Raw genomic sequence first — 5,475 nt, forward strand, 5'->3', positions numbered from 1 at the left:
TAGTTTTGTGAAGTCACATCTCATAAAAACATGTCCAATTTCAGTTGCTACTATTTCACAATAAGGTATTAGTTCACAGAAAAAGACAAATATAAAAGGCCATGAATTTTCTAAAATGCTATGAATACATACTAGGTTTTTGAAAACACAATGGGACAGTGATATCAAAATGGCAATGTGATGTTGCAATATGATGACTTAATAATGTTTTGATATCACAATTTGTGATGCCACACTGATGGGTTCACAAGAAGTGTGTGATGTCACAATGGGTTGGTGATATCAAAATGACACAGGTGATCTCAATTGTCATTAACACACAATGAGTATATGAGCTCACAAAGGTATTCTGATATCTACAAAGGCATGCATTTTCACAAAGTGATGAAGTCCTAACAGTTGTGTGTTGTCAGAATGTGACAAAATGCTCATAACATCTATCAGTGTGATGTCACCATAATCTAGATGTCACACTGGATTCGAGTATCACATTTCATACCTGGATTGGGTGTGAGAGAATTGGAATTTCAAAGTGGGTTAGTGTTATCAATATGGAAATGTGGGGTCTCAAAGGGATTGTGCTATCACAATGGCTATTAGATCACAATGTGTTTCTACTATAATAGGTTTGTGCTGTCATAATTGGTTGGAAATGTCACAATAGCATGCCAGATCTCAAATGTCATTAATTCACAATGAAGATATGAGTTCACAAAGGTACTGTGTTGTCTCTAAAGTCATGTGTTTCACAAATATGATGAAATCCTAACAGATTTGTGAGTTCATAATGTGCCACCATGGTCTTGATATCTATCAATGTGATGTTACAATGTTCATGATGTCACAATGTTCATGATATCAGAGTCAATTTCTGATATCATATGTCATACCTGAATTATTATGAGTTTCAAAACTGATTATAAGCTTACTAAAAGCCGAAAATATCCTAATTGCAGCATATCACACAAGTTACGACTAAGTTATGACCTCCTCATCAGTATGGCATCACCAGTTGTGACATCAAAACATTATTATAACATGATGTTGAGACATCACATTGTCATTGTGAAATCACGGTCCCGTTGGTTTTTCACATAGTATGACCTCACACTATGAAGCTTCTTCTATCAACTGGTATCCTCATATTGAATTATGAGTAATTGAAATTGGATACATCATTCTGATATTACAAACAAACTGTGACATCACAAAGCCATTGTGACCTAATCACCACGGTGACATCAAAAACCCAATGGGACATCTCATTTCCATTGGGACATTGTGGATTACATTGTGCCATTATAAATCTATTATGACTTATAACCACCTTTGAAAACACACATGGCCTCTGTAACATCAAAGAAAGTTTTTTGGATCCATAACCTCATGGGGAACTAATGACAACTATCATAAGACATACCAAGGAAACATAACAAATCCTTTCTGACATCATAATTGTGACATCATGTTGCCATTATGACACCATCAGCTCATTTTGACATGTAAAACTACAATGACATCATAGCATTGCAACATCACATTGTTATTCTGATGTCATAGACATGTTTTGTTTGCCTATTGTTATTGATTCTATTTCTAATGTGGAATGTCCGTTGATATCAGAAACCCATTGTGGGGCTGGGAAGGTGGCTCAGTGGTAGAGCGCTTGTCTTGCATGCATGAGGCCCTGGTTTCGATTCCTCAGCACCACATAAGCAGAAAAAAAAAAGCTGGAAGTGGCACTGTGGCTCAAGTGGTAGAGCACTGGCCTTGAGCTGAAGAGCTGAGGGACAGCGCCCAGGCCTAGAGTTCAGGCCCCACGACCAGACCAAAAAACAAACAAACAAACAGAAACCCATTGTGTGTTCATGACCATTTTGATATCATGATGCCTTAGTTTCATCACATTGCCATTGTGATGTCACGTTGCCAAATTGATGTCACAAAGGGATTTTGATGTGACAATGGTTGTGACATCACAATGAGTTTCTGTTATCAACCCACATGCCACATTTCAAAAACAATGAAATCACAGATTAGGCATTCATAATGTGACTATGATATCACAATGACATAATGGCAAATGTTATAATGTCATTGCCATTTTGTGATGTCATCATAAGCTAAAGATGTCATAACAACAATGTGATGTTACACCAGTTATGACATCACACAGGGTTTATAATGTTACAATGGTTATGAGGTCACAATTTTTTTCTGATATCAACTGATATGCCACATTTTAAATAGAATGAAATCACAGGATATACATTCACAATGTGTCTAAGACAGCAAAATGGAAATGCAATGTCATAATGCTATGATGTCACTGTTGCTTGTTGATGTCACAATGTGTTGATGGTGTCATAATGATTGATATCACACTGGTCATGATGTCACAAATGGTTTGTATGTCACAATGGTATGTCAGATCTTAATTGCTATTAGTTTACAGTGAGGACCTGAGAATGAAGTCACCATGACATACACAAATGAACTGTGATGATACAAACACCATGATTTTGTCAAAAGTGCTAAATTTCCTAACAGGTTTTGGTTGTCAAAGTGTTAATGATATAAAAATGGGTTAATGATGTCAAAACTAGTTTGTAATATCACATATTATTTCAAACTTCAATTGCTACAAGTTCACAATGATAAAAGTTCACAGAAGGAGCTTGATGTCCCAAAGGCAATGCATTTTCTAAGATGTGATTAGGTCATAATAGGATTGTGAAAGCATGATGGTACAGTAATATCACAATTGCTATATGATGTCAAATTCTAATTAATTGGTGATACCATAATAGTGAAGAGTTCAAAATTGTTTTGTGATGGCACAGTAGATCGGTGATGTGACAATGGCATTCCAGACCTCAATTGTCATTAACTCACAATAAGTATATAAATTTAGAACGGGCTTGTGAGGATTCCAAAGCATTTGTTGGCACAAATGTGATGAAGTCAGAACAGATTTATGATGTGACAATATGACAATATGATGGTCATTACATCTAGCAGTGTGATATCACTATGCTCATGATGTCAAAGTATATTTCTAATATTTCATGTCATTCCTGAAATAACATGAGGTCGAAAATAGATTGAGCTATCAATGGGCCTAACATAACACAGTGGCAACATGTCATTGTGATGTCGTAATGGTTATGAAGTGAAAATGTGTTTTTGATATAAACCCACATGCCACATTTGAAATATAATGAAATCACATAATAGGCATATATAATGTATATATGATGCCACAATGACAATGTGATGTCAAAGTGGTATGATATCATTACAGATTTGTGATGTCACAATGAGCTGATGTTGTGATAATGACAATGTGCTCTCACACCGATGATTATATTGTAAGTCCTTTGTGATATTTCTTTGGCATATCTGATCTCAATTGACATTTTACAATGAGGATATGGATACACAAAGGGACTGTCATGTCACAAAGGCCATGTGTTTTTTCAAAGGTGCTAAAGATGTCATAAAGGGTTTAGGAGGTCTCTAGGTGATTGTAATGTCACAACAGCAATATGATATCACAATGGCTTTGTGATGTCACATTGGTTATGAGGTCACATTGGACAGGACCAATTTGTGATGTCACACCAGGTTACTATCACAATGGCACTGTGATGTCACAAAGGGATTGTCATGTCACAATGGCTTTGAGGTCATAATGGATTTCTGATATCCACCAATATTGCTCACTTGAAATAGAATGGAATCACAGAATAGGAATTCACAATATGTCTATTATGTCACTATGACATATGATGTCAAATATTATGATATGTAAGTTTGGTGATGTCAAAGTGGCATGTCTTATCTTATTAGTCATTAGATTACCATGAGGACCCCAAAGGTTGCTATGTGCTGAATCTTTCAAAAGGCTCATTGTGCTGAGTGCACTACACAGGGTTCTTTGTGCTATTTTTTAAAATGGCTCTGAGCCCTTGAGAGGTAGGTATCCCAACAATCGCACACACACACACACACACACACACACACACACACACACACACACACACACACACACACACAAACATGAAGGGACACCGTGTACCTGGTTGGTGTATGGGGTGGATGGAGAAGAGTCCCCCAGCAGTCGGACTGAGGGGAGATTTGATGCACCCCCTGGGCAGCTGCTGGGGTTGGGGGGAAGACCTGACCTGAGGTGAGGAGGCTTCTGCCATGGCCTGATAGCCTTAGGGCAGAGTCAGGACAGCACAAAGCCAGGGATGGAGGCGTGGCTGAGGGGGGAAGAGGCATGACCCAGGGGAGGACAGAGCGTGGCTGAGGGGGCACATACCGGCTGAAGCCAGTGGCACACAGGGGCTGGAGCACTTGCACAGCAGTGGAGGGGCAGCCCGGGAGAGAAGTGGGGGCTGAGAGAGAGCAGAGAGAAGAGCAGGCACATACATCAGGGGTGGCAGCCTCAATGCCTCTGCTGCTCTAGGAGCATGGGTCTAGTCCAGGAGCACAGAGCACACAAAGCCAGCACATCAGGCACATTCCTGGCACCACCTCAGGGAGGCTCAGAGGCTAGGTAAGCCCTGAGTCTTAGGCCCCTGGCTGGGAGCTCAGCTGAAGCAGGGGCATGCTCAGCCCAGCCATCCACCAGCCCCTGCCCCTGCCCCATCTCCTGCGCTCCCTGAAGCATTGCATCTCCGCTGGCTCAGACCTGCTGCGCCTCTTGGAGTCATCCAGTGGGCGCTCCCAGCTGGTTTAAGGCCCTGACACGGTACCGGTGCCTGGTCCTCTGCTGTGGGCGCAAGCGTCCACCTTGCCACTGCCATCGCTGCAAGCTGCACACAGAACCACAGCTTACAGATTCTCCAGCAGCACAAGTGAGTGGCCGCCCGCAGGTCAGCACCTTGCCACCTCCTCCTACCTCTACTACTCCCACCTTGCAAATCCTGCCTCCTCTCTGTGTCCCAACCACGCCTCCCCAGCACCAGGCAGGCCAGCCTTGATTCTGCCACAAATGTGCCCCAGGAGTGGGGGGGATGGGGGATTGGGTGTTGACTCTGGGAACTCACCCCCATCCCTAGTGGCCAGTATCCCTGGAAACGGGAGATGCAGGAATGGGTGAGAAGGGGTCACCACTGAGCCCCTGGCTGGAGTAGTGGGAGCCACACAGTCCCACATCTGCACCCTTCCTCTCCCTTGTGGGAACCTGGTGGCTTTAGGCAGAGGTGGGGAACAGCACCTGTGCACCTGCCTTACTGGGTCTTTTTTCTGGGAGTGGGGGGTGTTGGATGCAGAAGATAGGCCTCCCTTGCTGTGTGAGCCCTTGTCCTCAGTCACCCTTTCATCTGAGGAGGGTCCCAGAAAAGCCCACTGGGAGGTGAGGGCACTGGGGGTCATATAGTAGGTGAATATATGGGAGGAACACATGCCCTCAGACACACATATACCTGGCTTATCCCCCCACCCCAGCTGAAAACAGCACTCACA

Source organism: Dipodomys spectabilis, unplaced genomic scaffold (assembly GCF_019054845.1).
Source record: "Dipodomys spectabilis isolate Male_0828 unplaced genomic scaffold, ASM1905484v1 ptg000247l, whole genome shotgun sequence".
Lineage (NCBI taxonomy): Eukaryota > Metazoa > Chordata > Mammalia > Rodentia > Heteromyidae > Dipodomys > Dipodomys spectabilis.